Here is a 25,340-nt window from a genome sequence, read left to right as displayed (position 1 = left end):
AAAAGATTTAATCATTTAATGACTTTACTGTGCACATTTTAATCCGCTTAGTTTTGAATATTTATATGGATTTTACCACTAAAGGGAAATTTTAGTAGCTGAGCATAAAGAGAAGAGGAGCATAACGCATCTGAAGGTCATAAACGATATTAATTTAGGAACATAAACATTACTGTATTACATAAACTGTACTGTGTATGGCTGGTCTTGGTAGTTTAAAGAAAAAATACACACCAGTCTTCCATTTCTCCCTAAACATTTTAAGCATGAAAGTTTTATGAAACGGTACCCAAATATGCGATTGCTGTATAGAATGAATTTTAATTTTAAAAAATGATTTAACACGAACATTAAGCTGTTTACATCTTCCGCCTGAGAACAGTCACCCGTTGCTACCCAACGCAGAAACACAGCCACTAACTAGCAAAGAGAGGACATTAGCTAGCCAATATGATAAAGAAATAAATGATTATTTTGTTTATTTCTTTTGCAAAATTATTTGAACATTTCCATCGATTGTACAAGCACTTGGAAACTGTCCAATCCCTAGTTCATCTGGCATTTTACCGGTCTGGCGCCGGTCTGTGTTTTCTAAGATATAATGCCAGCGAACTCTTGTTTTTATGTCCACTATAACAGACAATCTCCTTTGCTTTTAACCGAGCGTTTAATAATTTCCTAAAATGAAAATGATTTACTTTATTTCCCTCACGGGATCAATAAAAGTATCTATCATCTGTCTAAACTATGGGACAGAATTCTGGTGTCACGGACGTCCAAAGGGACTAACTGTGGGGAGCAGGAGAGCGGAAAAAGACCCATATGCGTAGCGGCGAGACGGGAAAAAGGCCCGGGCTCATAGTGCAAAGAGTTCAGGAATGCCGTATAGAAACCTATGCCCTCAGGGAGCGGACGTGGGGCGCCCTGGTGCTAGGCGGGTCTCAGGACATCCGAACGTCAATGCTGATCCAGGACAGAGTGCAAGACCCGGGAATATATAGCCCAAGGGACAGAGAGGGACAGGAAGGACAGCAGACCGGAAACTAGGGACAGGACAGAGAAGGAGCGCCCTCAGGCTGCAGAGGGCATGACATCTGGGGTCTCCCCATACCAGAGTTAATGGTAGGGCTTCAGAATGGTGATTGGCTGACACCATCTGACACCCCTCTGATTGGAGAAAAAAGACGTGCTGGTTTGCTATACATACTGTACCAGGAAGAGGATTTCTTTCTATTCGAAACGTGTATTTTAAGTTTAAGAAGTAAAAACCTTACAGCGTACACAGATTTCTAAACTGATCAGGATCGTTATCTTTGTCTTATGCATAATAATGTTCAACGCTCTGTCCAGCAATTTAATAATAAACTTTATTTTATATAGCGTTTTAAACGAATAAGTAATTAGATTGCTCATAAACTTAATCATGAACCATGTTGATTTCCATAGGATCCCCGCGGTTGCCTGGCAACCGTCAGCTTTGCGCAGTGGCAGTATCGTAGCCTGTGACGTTAAGCCGAGGCGCGATTATTGCTAGTTGAAAACTTTTCCCAATACCCCGCTTCCGCCGGTTTGCAATACAATCGGCGAAAGCAATTTTTGACAGTCTCGTCAGAGACTGAGCAAGGTGTTTAAAGACAGATTTGGTCATGGTGACATCATGGTAGAAAGAAACGAGCTTGTTACGTCTCAACAGAAACGCTCTTTAGCTCTTTCAGCGTTATGCAGAGAACAGCGTCTGTCGAGATCACTTTTGAGTCAGCGCGAACCGCCGTGTGCTGTCAGTTTGATTTCATATTGCTCGTAGCGGCGCCCGGCTTTTATCTGTCAAACGTTAGGTTGCGCTTCTTCATGCTGCATCGTCGGCATGAGTGGAGCTTTTTAAACGTCTGTACTTACTGCGCCCCCTAAGAAATCGTTTGTCCCCGTTCAAAAGAGATTGTGCGATGTCCTGCAGCGTTCGCAAAGCAAACCTTTGACAGTTTGAAAAGAGGAATTTATTCTGCTTCCTGTGCGTGCAGTAGTTACAAAGTTGAACGTCTTTATACGATCTGCTGCAGTTTTCAGTGGGCGGTTTGTCAGATGGCTTGGAAAAACGCACTGTGTTTCGGCTCGGGAAACATCATGAGCAGTGTCCTGCATGTTTTCTGTGTATAGCTGTCTTTTAACGCATACAGAATTCATTCGAAATCATTGATTTCTCCAATTAACAAGGGTCCCTTAAAGGATGAGTCAAAGTAACGTCTAATCGGATTAGTTTCCTTAGAGCTGGTTCAGAGTTTGTTCAACAGTTTACCTTTCACAGATGCGCAAAGAAGAATGTTGGGGGTGCACGCTTCAAGGCGCCTTACAGCTGTAGGGAGTGATTCGAAACGATTCGTGGCGTGTGCTCGTTCCCATATACCGTATGCCCCGGGGTGCAGTGCTAGGATGACGTACAATACCGCTTGGGCACGTAACGGCGTCATAGGCAAGTGCGGGACGTGAGGGTTTTCGTTTGTTCGTTTTGTTTTGCTCTGCTTTGCTTTGTTTTGCTTTCCATCGCGTTGGTAAGAGCGTAAATAAAAAGGCGATTCCTGCGTCTACCGCTAATGTAAGAGCTATTTCAAGTGCGACGTGGTGCGGCTTTTCAAATGCTTGTGGGCATTTCTCTGTTGTTGATTCTTTTTTTGTGTGTAACAAAGTGGCATTTTCATGTCCGGACGGGGAGACTTTATCATTCCCACATGAAGCCACCCTTAAGTCCTCTGAGGCGTGTCTGTCTGCAAGGCTTGTATTTTGGAAATGTTTTTTTGAAACGGAGAACGACTTTGAAATAGGCTTCCGCCGGCGCCTCGCGATCCAGGTAAGATTGTAGCAAGAACGCAGCTGCGGTGGGGCTTGCTGTAGTCGTGGCTGAGTGGTTAAGGCAATGGACTAGAAATCCATTGGGGTCTCCCCGCACAGGTTCCAATCCTGTCGACTACGTTGTCCGCCTTCAGTCGGTGTGTTTCGGCACAAGCAAAGAAGCGCGCCTCTTTGCTGTTCCTGGTGGTTTTAAAACGCCCAATCGCTTGTACCTGCTGCCTTGGAAATAAGTTCTTCAGCGTCCGCAAATGGCATTTTGCAGCTGGAAGCAGATGTCGACGCGTTTTGCACAGAGCACCAAAAAAGCGTCTTTTTTGAAGGCCCAGGCACTGCGCCTTGGTGGTTCAGTGGTAGAATTCTCGCCTGCCACGCGGGAGGCTCGGGTTCATTTCCCGGCCAATGCAGTGGCTTTTGCAGCGAGAGGCTCCATCACTTGCATCCCCTTGCAACTTGCAACTAAAAACCCACTGAAGCTAAGCAGGTGTGAGCCAGGTCAGTACCTGGATAAGGATGAGCTACAGGGAAAAACAAAGCTTCCAGCTGGAAGCGGTGTTAATGGTGCCGGCGGGGGGGCGCTCACCCTGAGGTCTGTGCGGGTCCCAATGCCCCAGTATAGTGACGGAGATGCTGTGTTGTAAAAGGGCGCTGTCTTTTGGATGAGATGTAAAACCGAGGTCACAGCGCTCTGTGGTCATTCAAAATGACCACCAAAACCTTTGACAAAAGCTCTTGGTAATTGATGGTCTTCAATAATGCTTCTCCTTTAGGTACATTTTAAATCAGCTGAAAAATGCTGTGAAATGGGGGGGCACTTCAGGCCAGTGTAGGATTTGGGTTACAAGAACCATGAAACTGCACGAGAAAGCCCGTACACTGAATTACACGGCTTTCTATTCAAAGGAGGACAAAAGAAATTCCCTGAGTTTGATTTTTTGCAGCACAGAGAGGAGCACTGTCGTGAGGCCGGTTAGCTCAGTTGGTTAGAGCATGGTGCTAATAATGCCAAGGTCGCGGGTTTGAGCCCTGTACGGGCCAGGTCTAGGTCCAGGTCCCTGTTTGTGAAACAGGCAAATGACTGTCTCAGGGGCCCATTCCTCATTCTCAAGACATGTATGCAGTATGTACACCATGCATTGAGCAATAGGGACTGAATACACCACAGGTAAGGTTAGAAGTCATTCTGAGGTGCCACATGTGAGGGATACAGCTAGGCATCCGAAATGTAGGGTTTGAGACCCTTCAGGAGTATTGCATCCTTTGAGACAGACCCGTGTATGTTAAACAAATGATCATTTCTTTCGGCATTAGGGACTAAATATACTAAACATATGATGCTAAAATGTTATTTTCACATATATTAATGTAATAAATGATTGCTTATGCTTTATAAACAAATCTAATTATAATAAAAGCTTAAGTTTTGTATTTATCTTGTACCATAGAACATGATTTTCTTTGTATTTCAAGCCCACAAAGCGTCCAAATGACGCACTACATGATATAAGGAAGATTATCACATGCATATCGGTATTATCTTTCTTATGAAAATGCATTCCTTTCATTACCTTTTACTTTTTAAAATGAACTCAAATTGAGTATAATGTAATAATTTAAGTAGAATAGATTCTAATAATATAATGATCCAGTGTTTTGCACTACTTCACTGCTTCACTGCTCTATGCCATCTGGAAATAAATCCTCAGACTGCTTACTGCCCTGGGCATGTACCAATAAATTAAAGGAGCACATCTGTTTATCACTGCGTTGAAGCAGGAGACACACAGTCTCTGCAAACACATCCTAAATACAGTGTTCCAGCACCTTTGACCTCATCCAGAACGTATCAATCCTTGAAAGGGATTGCTGTCCGAATGCACATCTGAATCCCAAACAGAATCTCTAGTAAAATACGATCATTTGTGAAACAGGCAAATGACTGTCTCAGGGGCCCATTCCTCATTGTCAGACACATGTATGGAATGCTTTCACCGTGCATTGAGCAATAGGGATTAAAAACACCGCAGGTAAGGTTAGATGTCATGTTCTATGATCATTTCTTTCAGCATTAGGGACTAAATATACTAAACGTATGATGCTAAAATGTTATTTTCACATATATTAATGTAATAAATGATTGCTTATGCTTTATAAACAAATCTAATTAAAATAAAAGCTTAAGTTTTGTATTTATCTTTTACCATAGAACATGATTTGCTTTGTATTTCAAGCCCACAAAGTGTCCAAATGTTCTATGATCATTTCTTTCAGCATTAGGAACTAAATATACCAAACGTATGATGCTAAAATCCTGAAAAAAGGATGTGCTCCATCTCGTCAGTAGATTGGATTCCAAAACTGATTTGGGTCAATATACATTACCTTTGAAATTAAAGTACAGTCTACTGTAGGGAACCATCAACTTAGAAAGCATTGGCCTTCCCTGGGGGTCAGGTAGGTGCAAAAGATAAACCTTTATCCTATCTTTATCTTAAGATAAGTGGCCAAGCAGTATTTTTCCAAGTTTCACCAAGCACATCATGTTGCCATAGTAGACAAAGTTCTATAAAATGTTAAATAACTTTTAAAAAAAGTATCTTGGTCTTACAGTACTGTACAAGGTGAATTAAACTGTCCCTGGTAATAAAAAGTAATTAGAAGCATCTCAGAAACTTTATCTCTAGAAACATTAGCTGTTTTATATCATGTAATTTAGTGTGATGTTGTCAGAATTCAAGGACATTATCACACACAGAAATTGGTTCAGTTAAATCTAAAAAACACAGCTAAACATGGGTTTAAATGTAACAGAAGTCTTACCTCTTGTCAAAAGATTTAATTCAAGAAGCGATGTAATAAATGATTGCTTATGCTTTATAAAGAAGCTTAAGTTTTGTATTTATCTTGTACCATAGAACATGATTTTCTTTGTATTTGAAGCCCACAAAGTGTCCAAATGATGCACTACATGATATAAGGAAGATTATCACATGCATATCGGTATTATCTTTCTTATGAAAATGCATTCCTTTCATTACCTTTTACTTTTTAAAATGAACTCAAATTGTGTATAATGTAATAATTTAAGTAGAATAGATTCAGGTAGGAAATATATTATATAATATATTTTGACAGACAAAAGTCATGATGTTTATGGCTGACATCATTTCACATGGGTGAATTTTAAGCTAAGAAATAAAAACATTTACAATGAAGATACCATTGCTTAATTTTAAATGCCTTTAAAAAATAAATACCTCCTGAGAATAATTTGCCACTCCCAGATCCTTGGTAAGGTACTGTTTGAATCCAATCAGGAGAGGAGCATCCAGGGAGTGCTTTCTATAGAGTCCAGCTTGGGCCACTCTCTTCCGGCCTGCTGATACTTTTTAACTACTCAGGGCCTGTAAGGATATAAAACACCGGTTTAAACATTTTATACCTATAAGACAAATTAGAATTTTAGTAAAAAATAGATACATCTGAAAAATAAAAAAGTCTTACTGCTGATAGAGTTCTTCAGAGCTCACATCTTCCCCTTCCTTATCCGCTTCTGTTTCAGTTTCTAGAGCAGCCTCTGGCATCTCTTCCTCCTGGACAGCGGCCTCTTGCTCAGGGCCGCTGGAATGCAGGTAGATTCTTTTCAACATGCTTTTACATAATATGTTGTAACAATGATTTCAAAAAGAAACTACAGAAGCCTTACAGATTAAAAATATCTCACCTTGCCAATGTGTCTTCAGGCTTCCCATGTACAAAAAGGCCCAAGGACTCTAGCAGTCTTACAACCACTATCCTGTTTGCCTCACCAGACACGATCTCTATTCTGTGGTAATCCACGATGACCCCGTTCTTCAGGTGATTCATCATGTCCTCCCTCGCCTGTTGAGAGGCCATCCTGATCTTTTTTGCCGTGGCGTGCTTCATACACGCCCTCTTCAAGTGAGCAGGAAGCTGATCAAGAGTATTCAGGTACATCTTGCACACCAGGGGAATCCGCGCGGGTTTCCTTTGAAAATAAATAATACCATCTGTGTATAGAAACAAGCTAAGACTGATTTCTTAAATTATCCTTAATTTTCTCTCTCATAGTTTGAGCATAATGATTTTATTGCATTTATATAAGAATTGCTCATTGCTCCAAAATAAATAATGGTTTCATAAAAAAGTGAACACTTACTTGGTCTCAGTCACAGACTTTCCAATAGAAGCCATTGTGGAGTTCAGCAACTGCAGGTCCTAGAAGTGGGGAAGGAATTTTAAAAGAGAAATTGAATTACAATACAGAAGGAATGGCTGAGGGTTCACTGAAATATATAAATATACAAATTCCAAAGACTGAGTCCATATAGAAACAACTACCTTTCATTTTCAGTATAAGAAAAAAAAACATTATCTTCCAAAGCATCATAAAATTGTCCCTTCTTCCAGACTCTACTTCTCTCTTGTAGTAGTATAGCAGACCTTTCCAGGTGAGCAGATCACAGAGTCTGAAATGAGCTTCCTCCATCAAGCAAAGTACCTGAACATGACTCTGTCTTCATAAAAGCGCCCCTGTAATAAAGAAATTAAATCCGAAATCAAGAGGGCAGTTGCCTACTGAAATACAAGAAGTCATCAATTTTAACCTAGCAACACATTAAAGGCTGCATCTATACAAATACGATTCTAGAAATGCTCACCAGATTACGTTTTAAGAAGGAACTGCGCCTCAGGTTCCGCCGAGATCTTAACTCGGATGGCAGGATTCAGAGTCCGGAGTGCGGACTGATGGCGCACGGAGGGTCCATATACTGTGGATCCCTCAGTGATCTTCCGCGTATTCAAACCGCCAGCGTGTGACTCCCCTGTCCCCGTGACCTCATTGCTCTGCTCTCTCCTCTGTGCAGCTGAGCCCGACTCACGGTAAAATGGAAAAAAATATGCCCTCGACGTGAGATTTATTCTGGAGCGAGCCAGTGTTGCGCATAGCTGCCTTCAAAGCAATTAACCCAGGTTCGATTCCCGGCCAACGCAGTTGCGAATGTTTTCAAATGCTGTCATGAGCCTTGGATTGTGACTAGCAAAGCGAAGCCTTTTGAAAGAGCTAAAGCACTGCAAAACGGAATTGAAGGAGAATCTTACAGGGGATTCTGAGCAGCGTCTGCATACATGCAGTCAGATAAAGGTGCTGAAAGCTTGAGCTACTCTCAATGTCATGCTGCCCTTCCCCGGAGTAAATCAGTTACATTGAAAGAATGCTTCTGGCAGGTTCAAAAAGGGACCCTTGTTAATTGGAGAAATCAATGATTTCGAATGAATTCTGTATGCGTTAAAAGACAGCTATACACAGAAAACATGCAGGACACTGCTCATGATGTTTCCCGAGCCGAAACACAGTGCGTTTTTCCAAGCCATTTGACAAAGCCCACCCACTGAAAACTGCAGCAGATCGTGTAAAGACGTTCAACTTTGTAACTACTGCACGCACAGGAAGCAGAATAAATTCCTCTTTTCAAACTGTCAAAGGTTTGCTTTGCGAACGCTGCAGGACATCGCACAATCTCTTTTGAATGGGGACAAACGATTTCTTATGGGGCGCAGTAAGTACAGACGTTTAAAATGCTCCACTCATGCCGACGATGCAGCATGAAGAAGCGCAACCTAACGTTTGACAGACAAAAGCCAGGCGCCGCTATGAGCAATATGAAATCATACTGACAGCACACGGCGTTTCGCGCTGACACAAAAGTAATCTCGACAGACGCTGTTCTCTGCATAAAGCTGAAAGAGCTAAAGAGCGTTCCTGTTGACACGTAACAAGCTCGTTTCTTTCTACCATGATATCACCGTGACCAAATCTGTCTTTAAACACCTTGCTCAGTCTCTGACAAGACTGTCAAAAATTGCTTTCGCCGATTGTATTGCAAACCGGCGGAAGCGGGGTATTGGGAAAAGTTTTCAACTTGCAATAATCGCGCCTCGGCTAAACCTCACAGGCTACGATACTGCCACTGCGCAAAGCTGACGGTTGCCAGGCAACCGCGGGGATCCTATGGATATCGTTATCGATCGTCTCATGGCATGTCGTTGCTATAATGCTTCATATTTGTCGTCTTCTTCTTCTTCTAGCTTGAGGTTTTGAAGAATTTCATGACAGACAAGGGCTCCGTTGGGAACAAAGGGCGTTGTGAGAAAACCGTTGCTTATTTTCAGCAGCAGAAATACAACCCTTTAAATACAAGATGACAGAACAATGACGAAGGGCATGCCGGGAGGAACTCATGCACTACAGAGGAAAGGGGGCGGGCACGTACAGTTCACATTCAAGCCACAAGTACTCTTCTTGGATGTTGCACAAACAAATCCTAACGTCTTGAAAGCATTGCAGCATGTTTGTGTCCCACTTCCCGTGGCTGCGGGACGACTGACACGAACGGACAAACACAATCTGTGGCGTTTAGCATGACATAGTCTTGCAGGCATCGTGCTGTCTCACTGCAATATTATACCGCTGGAGGAAACAGTCCATCTGGCCATGAAACTCATTTGAACGTCTAGCTACAGCAACTAACAATATCATGATTTATTCAGGATGTGTGGAATCAGCACGTCCCGGAGACAGCTTCCGAAATCGTGAGCATTCTCTGGTGGTAGGGGCGTTCAAGATGGCGCTCAGGTGGGAGGTAAAGTTTAGTGGTTGGGGAGTTTTTTTGAGTTTTTCATGACCTGAATGTTAATTTTTGCTTTTTTTGACTACAGAAAAATAAGGACTTAACACTAGTTGTTTAAACTTCAGTTTTAATTGAAAGAAAAAAAAACGATTTTTTTTTAGGTTTAAAAAGTCCGATATGAGTAACACTGGGAAAAGAAAAGAGAGTGCTGGGTCTTCGAAGGAGAACTCTAAGATACCTCAATCGTATATGTATAGCACTACAAAAAAATCGATGGCAACTAAAGGGAAAAGTGAAGCAGCTGCAGGGGCAGCAAGAGGGCGGAGGCGCCGCGCGCCCGGCCGACGTGTTGGACCGGTGCGCTTTACGTGCTGAAATAAACACGCGACAGCCCCGAAATGTTTCCAGAGTGCTGTGCACTGAAGACTTGGCTGGTGCTCCTCTGTGCAGATTGTTGGTGCTCCTCCAGTGCGGGACGAGCCAACACAAGGGAGCGCATTCGCCAACATCCAGGCACGCAATGCGATTTGGAAAGCAGCTCCTTTCCAAAGAGTTGCACACGAACGATCCTTCAGTCCCGCTCGGGGGGCACGGAACCCCCGCCACACACAGCTTCAAGTAGCGAGTCAGGCGCTGGGGCTTTTGCTTACGGCCACACCACCCTGAACACGCCCAATCTCGTCTGATCTCGGAAGCTAAGCAGCGTCGGGCCTGGTTAGTACTTGGATGGGAGACTGCCTGGGAATACCAGGTGCTGTAAGCTTTTGCTCTCCCGGCCAGCAGGGGTCGCCGTTGGTGCCGTAGGCTTTGGGAGGAAAACCTGCAGGATGGAAAGGTGATCTATAGCCTCATCTCTAGAGATGTTTTGTTGCTGTGGCATGTGTGTGACCCATATTCAAAAAAAAAACCCGTCTGTAAAACGAATATCGAAGCTGCCTCTAAATCTGCAAATGAAGATGAGTCGATAAACCACTCGTTTTTCGTATAACTAGACATATATTCATTTGTTACCGATTTCATTCATTGAGCACGGATACAATAGAGGTACAGCCATTCACTGTTTGACATGTCTGCACTGGTACAGAACCGAGCAATCAGAAAACGGGTGAAACTGTCTTTAGACTCAGCATACAGTACCGAGGCCCCCCATGACCAAATAAAGGCTAACCTCGATAATCAGCCTAAAGAACGCAGACTACAGCAAAACGACTGACTTTGAAAAGGGAATGAACGTCCGGAAGGAGTAGTGGAACTAGCTTGAGATGCTTCTCCGGACCCCTAACTAAAAGCCAGCGAGAACCAGCAGCGGCGTCCACTCCTGTCGAACCGGGATCCTTCCGCAGCCACGCAGCTCGTGGTGTCCTAACCCTCCCGTATCTGATTTTGGACCAAGCACATCAGGGGAGAGCGCGAACGCAGTCCCCCACTACCAGAAATTATGCAGTCGAGATTCCCACATTTGGGGAATTCGCAGGGGTCAGCACAGCCGGAGTGCAATGGCCGAGCCTCGCCCTGGGTGAACCTCCTTCTTGATCAAGGTATCTCCCCTGCCAGGTAAGTATGAGTTAAACAGGCCCCTGCAAGCGGCCCGCACCCACAGCACAAATCGCGCAGCCTAGGCCACCTCCTCGCCCCGCACGCCACCGCCTCCTGCTGGGCCCACTCTTTCACACACTCACACGCCACACTAACACTCAAAAGTGTGGGCAAAATGAGAAAACGAGCGCGCCGTTTCCTACACATCTGCAGTCGCCGTTGCGCATTCGCAGCATGTCCCGGGATGCAATTCGGCCTCATTTGCATAACTCCAGACCGGCAGATCGCCACGCAAGCTCGCGACGTGCGCCTGCCACACACCGAACAAACCTTTTCAGCAATTTCCAAAAAACGGGCCTGCTCGCCTGCCCACAAGGCTCCGTCTCTAACCTGCTCTCCAGAGGCTGCTGCCTTCTGTGCTTTTCTCTCGGCACCGCTGCAGTGCACACAACTCCTGCAGCGGGAGGGGGGGAGAAAGTTCCCGCGCTCCGCCGCAGGGAAGGCTCGCTCCGTGCGCACACGTCCTTTCGATGCCAGTCCAACAAGTGCTCCGCATTAGCTGCGTCGGGGCTCCGGCGTGTCGCACCTCACCTCACCTCGCACTGCCCCCTCCTTGAATGTCTGCCGCTGGGCATGCCCCGCTCTCCTCCGCCTTATCTTATCGCGTGTGAGCACCGACAATGGCCACAATGCCGGGGAATGGCACCTGTAAAGTGTTAATCGGGGCACAGGAACAGCCCGTCTCGTCTCGGGGGGGCCGGCTTCAGAGACAATACAGCAAACACAGCGGGGCGGGGGAAGAAGACGACACCACACATGCGGGTACATTCAGCTCCGGCGGGAACGAGACATTTGTCGGTCTTTTCAAGTGCCGAGAGCCGAGCAATCCTTCACTTGTATCGTTTCTCCCCGGTAACTAGATCTGGCCCTGCGACTCTCGACTGGGCTCACCCCCGGGGCAGCCCAGCAGGTGTGAGCCTGGCCGGCACCCGGATGGGAGATTCCACCCCGGAAAAGCTCCGGTTGCTGCTGCTCCTGCAAGAGGTGTGACTGGGACCAGTAGGGAGCGCTCACCCTGCGGGCTGTGTGGCTCTCTTACGCCCCAGCCTCCTGATGGCGACACTCTGCTGCACAAACAGGCGCCGTCCTTCGGGGGAGGCGTCAAACCGAGGTCCCGACCCTCCTTGGCCATTAGGAAACCCCAGGGCGTCTCTCAAAAAGAGACGCCGGGGGTGTCCCTCTGGTGTTAGTGCTCCCCTTTACCCATCAGTCGGGGTCTCCTCCTAATCCCCGTCTCACCTGTAACAATCAATGACGAGGCCCCCCTGTCCGTGAGATTTAGTACTCGCGCAAGAGACCGGGGGCAGAGCGCGAACGCGGTCCCCCGCCCCCCACAAAGTGCGCGCTCCGGGTTCCCTCTCGGGGCCCTGCAACACAGCGGAAGGGCAGCGAGAAGGAGCCTCTTGCTCTGACGCCGCAAGGCCACAAGAGGGCGGAGGCGCCGCGCGCCCGGCCGACGTGTTGGACTGGTGCGCTTTACGTGCTGAAATAAACACGCGAAATCCCCGAAATGTTTCCAGAGTGCTGTGCACTGGAGGTTTTTGTCTGGTGAAGACTTGCCTGGTGCTCCTCCGTGCAGATTGTTTGTCCTCCTCCAGTGCGGGACGAGCCAACACAAGGGAGCGCATTCGCCAACATCCAGGCACGCAATGCGATTTGGAAAGCAGCTCCTTTCCAAAGAGTTGCACACGAACGATCCTTCAGTCCCGCTCGGGGGGCACGGAACCCCCGCCACACACAGCTTCAAGTAGCGAGTCAGGCGCCGGGGCTTTCGCTTACGGCCACACCACCCTGAACACACCCCATCTCGTCTGATCTCGGAAGCTAAGTAGCGTTGGGCCTGGTTAGTACTTGGATGGGGGACTGCCTGGGAATACCAGGTGCTGTAAGCTTTTGCTCTCCCGGCCAGCAGGGGTCGCCGTTGGTGCCGTAGGCTTTGGGAGGAAAACCTGCAGGATGGAAAGGTGATCTATAGCCTCATCTCTAGAGATGTTTTGTTGCTGTGGCATGTGTGTGACCCATATTCAAAAAAAAAAACCCGTCTGTAAAACGAATATCGAAGCTGCCTCTAAATCTGCAAATGAAGATGAGTCGATAAACCACTCGTTTTTCGTATAACTAGACATATATTCATTTGTTACCGATTTCATTCATTGAGCACGGATACAATAGAGGTACAGCCATTCACTGTTTGACATGTCTGCACTGGTACAGAACCGAGCAATCAGAAAATGGGTGAAACTGTCTTTAGACTCAGCATACAGTAACCACTCGGCCACCTCGTCTAGGAAACTGGGCTGTCCTGACATGGGTTGGCGCACTCCAGTTGATCTTTTTCTTTTTTTTCCCTCATACTCGAGGGTCATTTTCCTGTTCCACATGCGATTTCAACATTTTCCTTGGGAGATGTCAAGCCAGCAAGCCACTGCTGTGGTTCAGTGGCCAGTGTGGAGTTCAGTGGCCCTGTTGTACACAGAAAGCACATTGAGCTCCTTGGACATGAAAAGTTCCAGATAAAAGCCATTTGTCATCCTTTCTCTTGGTGTCGATGTTGCTATTGTATGTAAAGGTGGCAACTTGCTCAGCGAGCAGGCGGAGCACACACCGAATGCAGATGTGTCTGAGTGGTGTGTCCAAGTGGCTGCAAAAGGACAGCAGCGCCGTGGCTTAGTTGGTTAAAGCGCCTGTCTAGTAAACAGAAAATCCTGGGTCCGAATCCCAGCGGTGCCTTTTTTTGTTCTGTGTTCTCGAACAGAACTGGTCATTATGGACAACCGCATACGTCTAGACTTAATTAAATGCAAGTATTCATTTCCTGTCTTGAACGACTTGTTTTTCTTAAAATGGATGCAACTTGCAAAACATGAAATACAAACCTCGCTAATCAGCGCTCGCGGCTGGCAAAAAAAAAAGAAGTCAGCAATGTTTTTTTCTTTAACCTTAAGCCTGCTAATGGAGAAGAACCTAGTCGCCACATCACATACATCCGTTTCAACGATAAGAAGGTAACAACTATCCTCACTCCAGAGTAAATCTCACGTTGAGGGCATATTTTTTTCCACTTTACCATGAGTCGGGCTCAGCTGCACAGAGGCGAGAGCAGAGCAATGAGGTCAGGGGGATAGGGGAGTCACACGCTGGCGGTTTGAACACGCGGAAGATCACTGAGGGATCCACAGTATGTGGACCCTCCGTGCGCCATCATTCCACACTCCAGACTCTGAATCCTGCCATCCGAGTTAAGATCTCGGCGGAACCTGAGGCGCAGTTCTTTCTTAAAACGTAATCTGGTGAGCATTTCTAGAATCGTACTTGTATAGATGCAGCCTTTAATGTGTTGCTAGGTTAAAATTTATGACTTCTTGTATTTCAGTAGGCAACTGCCCTCTTGATTTCGGATTGAATTTCTTTATTACAGGGGCGCTTTTATGATGACAGAGTCATGTTCAGGTACTTTGCTTGATGGAGGAAGCTCATTTCGGACTCACCTGGAAGGTCTGCTGTACTACTACAAGAGAGAAGTAGAGTCTGGAGGAAGGGACAATTTTATGATGCTTTGGAAGGTAATGTTTTTTTTTTCTTTGAAATCGAAATGAATCAGAATATCAGTGCAAAAGACAAACTCTTGGTTTGGTTTAAAGAGATATGGTTTTAAAACAGACAAAATGTAGAAAACAGGTGTTTCTCACTTTTGGAAAAGAATGGACCGGGGGTAATATTTTACTAGTTGCAGTGCTAAGCTCACTAGGTTACAGTCCTGCAGTGTCACACCAGGGCCAGTGGTGCAATGGATAATGTGTCTGACTATGGATTAGGAGTTTGGAGGTTTGACTCCTGCCTGGCGCTGGTTGTTTTTAAACACATCAGCCTACTCCCTAAGTAGCCTGTGCTACTTACTGCATTGTAATCGTACCCAGTAAGAGATTTCCTTCATGTAAATGAACTGCACCTGACAGCTTTAGAAAAACACCTGGGCTCAGTACGGTGCTGAGAGCTCAAGTTGTACCAATAAACTTGACAGTAAAAGGTTGTAATTAGTCAAGAAATAAAGTCGAACAACAGCTGCGGGTTTGATTCTGAACGTATCAGATTGCAGCACCTTTTACTTCAATTGACAAATGATAGAGATTCGAAGAGAGATCCTTCAGACCAGCAAGCGAACCCACGGCTATTTCGGTTTTCTATCTAGGCAACGTTGGTGTCTGCAATAGCATACATGAAAGCGTGATGCAATTTCTGTGGCTACATTTGTTGCACGTCATGCACAGTAAGAGTGTTTCTAACACCAAATAAAAGGTCAACAATTAGCGATCACGCCTTCTCCTCAGTTAACCCACTGAAACCCTTGCTGTTAACAGTTCTTTAATGCGTGCTTTACGAGCACCTACATATTGTGTCGGTTCTTTCAGTTTTATTCATTAGGTTTTCAAAGGCATAAGTAGAACACCAGAGGTGCGAACGCAAGATGTGTGGTTATCTGAAGAACTCATTTCCATGGCAGCGGGGCCAAGCGATTTAGCGTTTTATCGTACCAGGAAAGGAGAAACAGCACTTCGCCTTTGCCGCGCAGGCACAAGGAGACGTGCGGCAGACGCCGTAGTCGGCAGGATTCGAACCTGCGCGGGGAGTCCCCAATGGATTTCGAGTCCATCGCCTTAACCACTCGGCCACGACTACAGCGAGTTCGCCATCGCTGCATTCCTCCTTTAATCTAACACGGAGTGCGACGTGGCTGCGGAAACCTAACCAACTGAGCTAACCAGCCTCACAACAGCAATCCTCTCTGTGCTGCAAAAAATCGAACTCAGGGAATTTCTTTTGCCCTCCTTTGAATAGAAAGCCGTGTAATTCAGTGTACGGGCTTTCTCGTGCAGTTTCATGGTTCTTGTAACCCAAATCCTACACTGGCGTGAAGTGACCCCCCATTTCACAGCATTTTTCAGCTGATTTAAAATGTACCTAAAGGAGAAGCATTATTGAAGACCATCAATTACCAAGAGCATTTGTCAAAGGTTTTGGTGGTCATTTTTAATGACCACAGAGCGCTGTGACCTCGGTTTTACATCTCATCCAAGAGACAGCGCCCTTTTACAACACAGCGTCTCCGTCACTATGCTGGGGCATTGGGACCCGCACAGACCTCAGGGTGAGCGCCCCCCCGCCGGCACCATTAACACCGCTTCCAGCTGGAAACTTTGTTTTTCCCTGTAGCTCACCCTCATCCGGGTACTGACCTGGCTCACACCTGCTTAGCTTCAGTGGGTTTTCAGTTGCGAGTTGCAAGGGGATGCAAGTGATGGAGCCGCTCGCTGCAAAAGCCACTGTTTTGGCTGGGAATCGAACCAGAGCCTCCCACGTGGGAAGCGAGAATTCTACCACTGAACCATCAATGCTCAATACCCAGGCCTTCAAAAAAGACGCTTTTTTGGTGCTCTGTTAAAAAAGCGTCGACATTACCTCTTTCAAAAGGCTTCACTTTCCTAGTCAGATTCCAAGGCTCATTGAACCCGGGCTGTTTCCTCCAGCGGTATAGTATTGCAGTTAGACAGCACGATGCCTGCAAGACTATGTCACGCTCTGACGAGACTGTCAAAAATTGCTTTCACCGATTGTATTGCAAACCGGCGGAAGCGGGGTATTGGGAAAAGTTTTCAACTAGCAATAATCGCGCCTCGGCTAAACCTCACAGGCTACGATACTGCCAATGCGCAAAGCTGACGGTTGCCAGGCAACCGCGGGGATCCTATGGAAATCGTTATCAATCGTCTCATGGCATGTCGTTGCTGTAACGCTTCATATTTGTCGTCTTCTTCTTCTAGCTTGAGGTTTTGAAGAATTTCATGACAGACAAGGGCTCCGTCGGGAACAAAGGGCGTTGTGAGAAAACCGTTGCTTATTTTCAGCAGCAGAAATACAACCCTTTAAATACAAGATGACAGAACAATGACGAAGGGCATGCCGGGAGGAACTCATACACTACAGAGGAAAGGGGGCGGGCACGTACAGTTCACATTAAAGCCACAAGTACTCTTCTCGGATGTTGCACAAACAAATCCTAACGTCCTGAAAGCATTGCAGCATGTTTGTGTCCCACTTCCCGTGGCTGCAGGACGACTGACACGAAGGGACAAACACAATCTGTGGCGTTTAGCGTGACATAGTCTTGCAGGCATCGTGCTGTCTCACTGCAATACTATACCGCTGGAGGAAACAGCCCGGGTTCGATGAGTCTTGGAATGTGACTAGGAAAGTGAAGCCTTTTGAAAGAGGTAAAGCACTGCACAACGGAACTGAGGGAGAATCTTACAGGGGATTCTGAGCGGTGTCTGCATACACGCAGTCCGATACGGGCGCTGAAAGCTTGAGCTACTCTCAATGTCATGCTGCCTTTCCTCGGAGTAAATCTGTTACATTGAAAGAATGCTTCTCGCAGGTTCAAAAAGGGACCCTTGTTAATTGGAGAAATCAATGATTTCGAATGAATTCTGTATGCGTTAAAAGACAGCTATAAACAGAAAACATGCAGGACACTGCTCATGATGTTTCCCGAGCCGAAACACAGTGCGTTTTTCCAAGCCATCTGACAAAGCCCGCCCACTGAAAACTGCAGCAGATCGTGTAAAGACGTTCAACTTTGTAACTACTGCACGCACAGGAAGCAGAATAAATTCCTCTTTTCAAACTGTCAAAGGTTTGCTTTGCGAACGCTGCAGGACATCGCACAATCTCTTTTGAACGGGGACAAACCATTTCTTATGGGGCGCAGTAAGTACAGACGTTTAAAAAGCTCCACTCATGCCGACGATGCAGCATGAAGAAGCGCAACCTAACGTTTGACAGACAAAAGCCGGGTGCCGCTACGAGCAATATGAAATCAAACTGACAGCACACGGCGTTTCGCGCTGACTCAAAAGTGATCTCGACAGACGCTGTTCTCTGCATAACGCTGAAAGAGCTAAAGAGCGTTTCTGTTGAGACGTAACAAGCTTGTTTTTATCAATCGTCTCATGGCATGTCGTTGCTGTAACGCTTCATATTTGCGGCCGGACACTTCCCGCCTCCCAAAGGAAAGAGCGCCAATCAGACAGGCGGAGACCGAGGACTCGCAGAGCAGACGGCCACAGTCGCCGTAATAAGAGCGATTGTGAGCGGTTTTGTTTTCTCTCTTTGACCAGCCCAGCTGCGCCCCACCCGAAGGCAGGGAAGCACAAAAATTGTATGGAACTCATTCATGCTCCTCTCCATGGAAATCTTTAGTAAAAGGCAAAAGATTTGTACGAGATGAAGAGAAACCAGAGTGCGTGGCTGGACAGCTGCAGGAGCCCAGGCCGCCTTCAAGGCCTCTGCCCTGCCGGTCGTGGTTGGCAATGCACCTGGCCTTACAAACGAGCCAGTGGGGCCTGTTCAGCTCCGGGCTCATCGCCTGCGGCTCTCGGCTTACCTGGCAGGGGAGATACCTTGATCAGCCTGTAGTTGGAGTAGTTGGATTGTTTTCTTGTTTTGTGGAAGCAGTGTTTGTTTTGCAGTTTGAGATGGCAACCTTTGGATCCCGCAAGAATGCTGTACGTTTTGAGCTTTTGGATGACCTCTTCATGGATCGTATGCAGTTCAGCAGAAAAGTGTTACGGAAGGAACTTGGCTTTGAACCTCGGCACTTGGATTTCATCTTCGCTCTCCCAGGTCAGAAAGCATTTGAGGTTGTTTTTGCTACCTATTCTCTGTTTGAACAATGTGTGGATGTGTTTGAGGCAAAAAGAGGGAAAGTTCCTGCCCTTGAGAAGATCAACTTGCAGCCTCTGACACAGAGAGAGAGGAAAACGGTGCATGTTGTTATGTTCTCGGAACTGGCAAAGACGGAGGACATTCACACCTGGCTTAAGCAGTACTGCACCGTCCACCATGGAACTGAGATTAGAGATGTTGACGGTATAAAAACAGGAGCAAGGAAATTCGAGGTTCGCTTGCTACCGGACAATGTAAATGGAGGCTTAAGGCACCTGCCCTCTACAATACGACTGGGCGCCTGCAATGGCTATGTTTTTTATGTGGGACAACCAAAGGTGTGTCGGCGCTGTGGTGCTGTGGGACACCTGGCATCGTCCTGCACTGTGAAATGCTGCAAGACCTGTGGCAAACAGGGACATTTAGCCTCTGACTGTTCAATGCTGCCAAAGTGCAATTTATGTGGCTCGGAAGGACACGTTTTTAAGAACTGCCCTCACGCCTACGCCAATAAACTCAAAATGAGAAAGGATGAGGCAGTGCTTGTTTCAGCTAAACCGGCCCGAAAAGCCAAAGCAAACAACAAGTCAAACAAAGAACCCTTGTTGGACAAAGAGTCTCAGCCTCCAGCCAGGATCAGTCCTGCTGTAGCTCCGGGGCCGGTGGAAAAGAATCCACTACGCTCCCACAACCGCAGACTGCACCAGACAAGCACGAGGGTTTGAAAACCCCAGAGAACAGCGAGGACCCCTCCCCCACTCCTGCTCCTCAGAACGAGGGCCAGTGTGGGGCCCCCCAGTGGAGCGGGTCCAGCGAGGATACCCAGGATTCAGCGGAGGTGCTTTTCTCAGACTCTGCAAGTGCTACAGATGCCCTTCTCTCCTCCATCCAGTCCATCACGGAGGATCTGCAACAGCTGGTGGGTGAGGGGGAAGAGGAGACTGGTGCATCGGCTGCACCCCTTTCCCCTCAGTGCTCCCAGGAGCTGGACTTGAGGAAAAGGAAAAATGACTCTGTTTTCTCCCCCCGAGCGAGGAGGAAGGAGAGCATGGCGATGGGGACAGCTGGAACCCCTCCACCCCTCCTTCTACCCCCTTCCTTGAAATGGACTCCGTGAACGCTTTTACTGCTGCCACCCTGATGAAGGCTCATTCAGAGGATGGCTGGCAGGAAATTGGTAAGAAGAAAAAGAAAAAGAAGAAGGTAACAGGTGAGACCGAAGAGAAATGTGTTTTGTAAAGACTGGTTCCACTTTCTTATGTAATATGGCTCTAAACATAATTTCTCTTAACACCAGAGGTATCAATGACAGAGTTAAATGTCAGTGTGTCTTTGATTACCTCCAGCAGAGAGAGGGAGATGTGTTGATGTTGCAGGAGTGTGCTTTAGCCTATCAAGAGAGGTATAAAAGCTTTGAAGATAGGTGGGATAAAGGGCCTTCTGTTTGGTCAGGGGACAATAACAACAGAGCCTCTGGCGTGGCCATTCTTTTCAAAGGATGGGCTTTCAAATTGAAAAGTATTCAGAGGGTCATAGATGGCAGGTTGCTGTGTGTGGATGTGGAATGGGGGACCATTAACCTGCGGCTAATCAATGTGTATTGTCCTACTGACGTGGGAGGAAGGGTGGAGCTACTCAAGGCACTCTCTCCCCTATTGTTAAGTAGCACAGACGTGATAGTGGGAGAGGATTTTAATTGTATCTTAGAGCACACAGACAGGCAGTCTAGCTTGCCGATAAAATTGGATTCCAGCTCACTGGCCCTGCAAAACTTAGTTCAAGACTTTAAACTCTCAGACACATATAGATGTATATATCCCACAACAGCAGGATATACATGGTCAGGGAGGAATAGCAGCTCCAGAATTGACTATTGCTTTGTCTCAGAGAGAGTGAAAGTTGTTGGGGTCACTCTTCAGCCTGTCTTCTTCTCAGATCATCAGGCTTTAGGGTGTAGAGTGGAACTCCAGGGCGGGACTGTCTTTGGCCCAGGCCTCTGGAAACTCAACACAAAGCTGCTAGAGAACGAGGGGGTAGTATCCCACTACAAGGAGAAACTATCACAGTGGCTGTCCTTGCAGTGTCTGTACAGGTCAGTAGGAGAGTGGTGGGAGGAGGTGAAGGTGAGGACAAAGGCCTTTTTCATGGCTGAGGGAAGGAAGGCTGCTGCCAGACGGAGAGGAGTGCTAGCCAGGAAACAGAGGCAGCTGCAGCGTCTCTGTACACGATGCTGCACAGTGGCTTCGATGTGCTCGAGGATATCACCCTTTTAAAAAAGGACATCCGGAGCATAGCCGAAGAAAGTAGTCGAGGAGTGCTGTTAAGAAGCAGAGTGCAGTTCTTGGAAGAAAATAAGAAGTGTACTCGCTTCTTTTTCAGGAAAGTGGTAGGCTCCAAGTCTGTCATGGAAAGTGTAGTTGATGAGGAGGGACGAGAGAGAACAGAGCCGAGTGCTATCCTCTCCTGCACCGAGGCCTTCTACTCAAGACTGTACAGCTCTACAGAGTTAAAGGATGAAGAAATTCATTTTTTTACCTCAAAGCTAGAAAACGTTTTGAGTGAAGAAGATAGGGAAAAACTTGAGAGGGATTTGACCGTAGAAGAGCTGAGACAGGCTATGGAGAGCTTACAGAAGGGGAAAACTCCGGGTGCTGACGGGCTCCCTAAAGAATTTTATTGCACCTTTTGGGATCTGCTTCAGGATCCGCTACTGCTCCTATTCGAGGAAAGCTATAAGACAGAATTGCTGCCTGACTCCTTAAGAGAAGGCACTATCTCTCTCTTGTTTAAGAAAGGAGCAAAGAATGACATAAAGAACTGGAGACCCCTCAGCCTCTTAGGCGTGGACACTAAGATCCTGCGCCTACAAAATGTAGTGGCCTCACTGGTAGGGAAAGAACAGACTTGTGGGATAGCAGGACGCCTGATGAGCGACAACCTGGCCTTGTTGAGGGATGTCTGTCTGTACTCAGAGGATCGCTCCCTCCCTCTGTGCATTTTAGGTGTAGACCTAGAAAAGGCCTTTGACCGCCTAAACCGGCAGTACTTAACATCGGTACTTGAGCACATGAAGTTTGGCCCCATCATGAGAAAGTGGATTAACCTGCTGTACACAGGTAGCAACAGCAGAGTAATGGTTAATGGCAATAGATCACGCCCCTTTGAAGTCTGTTCAGGGGTGAGGCAGGGCTGCCCATTATCCCCCTTGTTATTCGTTTTGGCTATGGAGCCCTTAGCCTTTGCCTTGCGCCAGGATCAGGCCATTAATGGGATACCAGTGCCTGGAAGTGGGGGAGGAGAGGTAAAGACATCTCTATACATGGATGACGTCACCCTGCTCCTCTCTGACAATGCCTCAATTAGCAGAGCTCTGCAGTGCTGTGATCGGTTCTCTTTGGCTTCCTCTGCAAAAATTAACACATCTAAGAGTGAGATTTTTTATCAGAACTGGAGGGAGCCAAAAGAAGGACATGATCTCAGGCTGCAAGAGAAGAGAATTAAGGTCCTGGGGGTGTATTTTGGAGAAGAGATGGGAACAGTAAATTGGCAGAACAAATTGCCAATCTTAAACAAAAAACTGATGCAATGGAAGGACCGAGACCTCACCATGATAGGGAAGGTGCTGGTCATCAAAGCCGAGCTCTTGCCTGTCTTGAATGTTCTGGCTTCTACCTTCCCAATCCCACACCGTGTTGCGGCGGTGCTGAGGAGATTGATGTTTCAATTTCTATGGGGTGGGAAGCAGGAAAGACTCAGAAGGGAAATAATGTACAGGCCGCTACCCTCAGGGGGGAAGTCTGTCCCAGATATTGCTACGAAGCTGCTGTGCATTTTCCTGGCCTCTGTGCTGAGAGGCTTTGCAACAGCACCTGCAGCGCGTACCTGGACTTATTTTTCCAGGCTCTGGGTAGGTAGGGAGGTGTTCAGAGTGTGGGGTGTCAGACCCAAGCTGGACGTCCCACTCTCTGACACATGCCCTGCAATTTATGGGACAGTTAAAAGTTTTCTAAGATCTCACCCAATTGGCCATATTCCCCTCCGAGATGTCAGCGTCCAAAAACTGGAAGATTTCGTTGCACCCCAGAACAATAGGCAGACCCCTGTGGGCATTTTAACATCAGCCCAAACAAGGAAGGTGTGGAAACACACATCCTCTAAATTTCTGTGCAACATTCACAGAGATTTAGCCTGGAGTGTCGTCCACCAGTGCTTACCGGTACAAACTTTCTTGTACCGTAGGGGCCTCACCCCCAGCCCTCGCTGCGTTAGGGTGGGCTGCGGCGAGGAGGAGACTATGACCCATCTCCTGTGGTCCTGCTTTTTTGCTAAGGCCTTCTGGGCACAGTTTGAAGATTGGTTGCAGGCTCTCTCGCCCCAATTTACCCTGACCGCTGCTTTCGTCATATACGGCATCTCTCCTGTCAAACTTCCTCCTGACGTGTTTGACAGGATCTGGGCCGTGGTGAACAGTGGGAAAGACGCCCTGTGGAGAGTGAGGAACATGGGGCTGTTCAAAGGCATCGAGGTCCCAGTCAAGGCAGCAGGTAGCCTGGCCCTGTTCATCACCCGAGAGAACTATTACCTCAGAGATCTGTGGAGAGAAGGGAGGGAGGAAGCAGAAAATCTGTGGGAAATAGAGAGCATAGGTCAATATCTCAAGAAACTGTGAAAAACATTATCATGTTTAAGTAAAGAATGTGATTGGCACCAGAAAAAAAGAAAATTGTTACTATGTAACTGTTACCGTGTCAAAATGTAATGAGATGTGATCATATATACTGTTTTAAGTATGTATATTAATGTAAAGCTTTCTGATTTGTGATGTCCTGTATTTTTTTGTGAAAAGAAAATAAAGTTCTTAAAAATTGAAGTGGTTCACCCAGGGCGAGGCTCGGCCATTGCACTCCGGCTGTGCTGACCCCTGCGTATTCCCCAAATGTGGGAATCTCGACTGCATAATTTCTGGTAGTGGGGGACTGCGTTCGTGCTCTCCCCTGATGTGCTTGGTCCAAAATCAGATACGGGAGGGTTAGGACACCACGAGCTGCGTGGCTGCGGAAGGATCCCGGTTCGACAGGAGTGGACGCCGCTGCTGGTTCTCGCTGGCTTTTAGTTAGGGGTCCGGAGAAGCATCTCAAGCTAGTTCCACTACTCCTTCCGGACGTTCATTCCCTTTTCAAAGTCAGTCGTTTTGCTGTAGTCTGCGTTCTTTAGGCTGATTATCGAGGTTAGCCTTTATTTGGTCATGGGGGGCCTCGGTACTGTATGCTGAGTCTAAAGACAGTTTCACCCGTTTTCTGATTGCTCGGTTCTGTACCAGTGCAGACATGTCAAACAGTGAATGGCTGTACCTCTATTGTATCCGTGCTCAATGAATGAAATCGGTAACAAATGAATATATGTCTAGTTATACGAAAAACGAGTGGTTTATCGACTCATCTTCATTTGCAGATTTAGAGGCAGCTTCGATATTCGTTTTACAGACGGGTTTTTTTTTTTTGAATATGGGTCACACACATGCTACAGCAACAAAACATCTCTAGAGATGAGGCTATAGATCACCTTTCCATCCTGCAGGTTTTCCTCCCAAAGCCTACGGCACCAACGGCGACCCCTGCTGGCCGGGAGAGCAAAAGCTTACAGCACCTGGTATTCCCAGGCGGTCTCCCATCCAAGTACTAACCAGGCCCAACCCTGCTTAGCTTCCGAGATCAGACGAGATCGGGCATGTTCAGGGTGGTGTGGCCGTAAGTGAAAGTCCTGGCGCCTGACTCGCTACTTGAAGCTGTGTGTGGCAGGGGTTCCGTGCCCCCCGAGCGGGACTGAAGGATCGTTCGTGTGCAACTCTTTGGAAAGGAGCTGCTTTCCAAATCGCATTGCGTGCCTGGATGTTGGCGAATGCGCTCCCTTGTGTTGGCTCGTCCCGCACTGGAGGAGGACAAACAATCTGCAAGGAGAAGCACCAGGCAAGTCTTCACCAGACAAAAACCTCCAGTGCACAGCACTCTGGAAACATTTCGGGCTGTCGCGTGTTTATTTCAGCACGTAAAGCGCACCGGTCCAACACGTCGGCCGCGAATGGCATTTTGCAGCTGGAAGATGTCGACGCTTTTTGCACAGAGCACCAAAAAAGCGTCTTTTTTGAAGGCCCAGGCACTGAGCATTGGTGGTTCAGTGGTAGAATTCTCGCCTGCCCCGCGGGAGGCTTGGGATCGATTCCCGGCCAATGCAGTGGCTTTTGCAGCGAGCAGCTCCATCACTTGCATCCCCTTGCAACTCGCAACTGAAAACCCACTGAACCTAAGCAGGTGTGAGCCAGGTCAGTACCCGGATGAGGGTGAGCTGCAGGAAAAAACAAAGCTTCCAGCTGGAAGCGGTGTTAATGGTGCCGGCGGCGGGGCGCTCACCCTGAGGTCTGTGCGGGTCCCAATGCCCCAGTATAGTGACGGAGATGCTGTGTTGTAAAAGGGCGCTGTCTTTTGGATGAGATGTAAAACCGAGGTCACAGCGCTCTGTGGTCATTAAAAA

General features: G+C 47.1%; 9 non-coding genes and 1 pseudogene across 9 annotated transcripts; 4 read left to right on the top strand and 6 right to left on the bottom strand.

Annotated features, from left to right (window-relative positions):
* The first annotated feature begins 1,473 nt into the window (after positions 1-1,473).
* Positions 1,474-1,615, top strand: LOC138233368 (U4 spliceosomal RNA). Its single transcript, XR_011187480.1, has one exon. It is a non-coding gene; the product is annotated as a U4 spliceosomal RNA (small nuclear RNA).
* Positions 1,616-8,704: 7,089 nt separating this feature from the next.
* On the bottom strand, positions 8,705-8,846 carry LOC138233365 (U4 spliceosomal RNA). Its single transcript, XR_011187477.1, has one exon. It is a non-coding gene; the product is annotated as a U4 spliceosomal RNA (small nuclear RNA).
* A 1,292-nt stretch (positions 8,847-10,138) lies between these two features.
* Positions 10,139-10,257, top strand: LOC138233429 (5S ribosomal RNA). The gene has a single exon (XR_011187540.1). It is a non-coding gene; the product is annotated as a 5S ribosomal RNA (ribosomal RNA).
* Positions 10,258-10,892: 635 nt separating this feature from the next.
* Positions 10,893-11,056, bottom strand: LOC138233440 (U1 spliceosomal RNA). Its single transcript, XR_011187551.1, has one exon. It is a non-coding gene; the product is annotated as a U1 spliceosomal RNA (small nuclear RNA).
* A 1,807-nt stretch (positions 11,057-12,863) lies between these two features.
* Positions 12,864-12,982, top strand: LOC138233430 (5S ribosomal RNA). Its single transcript, XR_011187541.1, has one exon. It is a non-coding gene; the product is annotated as a 5S ribosomal RNA (ribosomal RNA).
* A 2,703-nt stretch (positions 12,983-15,685) lies between these two features.
* On the bottom strand, positions 15,686-15,767 carry trnas-cga (transfer RNA serine (anticodon CGA)). Its single transcript has one exon. It is a non-coding gene; the product is annotated as a tRNA-Ser (tRNA).
* An 897-nt stretch (positions 15,768-16,664) lies between these two features.
* LOC138233366 (U4 spliceosomal RNA) lies at positions 16,665-16,806 on the bottom strand. Its single transcript, XR_011187478.1, has one exon. It is a non-coding gene; the product is annotated as a U4 spliceosomal RNA (small nuclear RNA).
* Positions 16,807-18,274: 1,468 nt separating this feature from the next.
* Positions 18,275-18,391, bottom strand: LOC138233396 (U5 spliceosomal RNA). Its single transcript, XR_011187508.1, has one exon. It is a non-coding gene; the product is annotated as a U5 spliceosomal RNA (small nuclear RNA).
* A 5,282-nt stretch (positions 18,392-23,673) lies between these two features.
* On the top strand, positions 23,674-23,809 carry LOC138233444 (U1 spliceosomal RNA; annotated as a pseudogene).
* A 637-nt stretch (positions 23,810-24,446) lies between these two features.
* LOC138233331 (5S ribosomal RNA) lies at positions 24,447-24,565 on the bottom strand. Its single transcript, XR_011187449.1, has one exon. It is a non-coding gene; the product is annotated as a 5S ribosomal RNA (ribosomal RNA).
* Between the last annotated feature and the right edge of the window lie 775 nt (positions 24,566-25,340).

The sequence above is a fragment of the Lepisosteus oculatus genome, unplaced genomic scaffold (genome assembly GCF_040954835.1).
Source record: "Lepisosteus oculatus isolate fLepOcu1 unplaced genomic scaffold, fLepOcu1.hap2 HAP2_SCAFFOLD_67, whole genome shotgun sequence".
Taxonomy (NCBI): Eukaryota; Metazoa; Chordata; class Actinopteri; order Semionotiformes; family Lepisosteidae; genus Lepisosteus; species Lepisosteus oculatus.
This window is presented reverse-complemented; position numbering and strand designations above follow the sequence as displayed.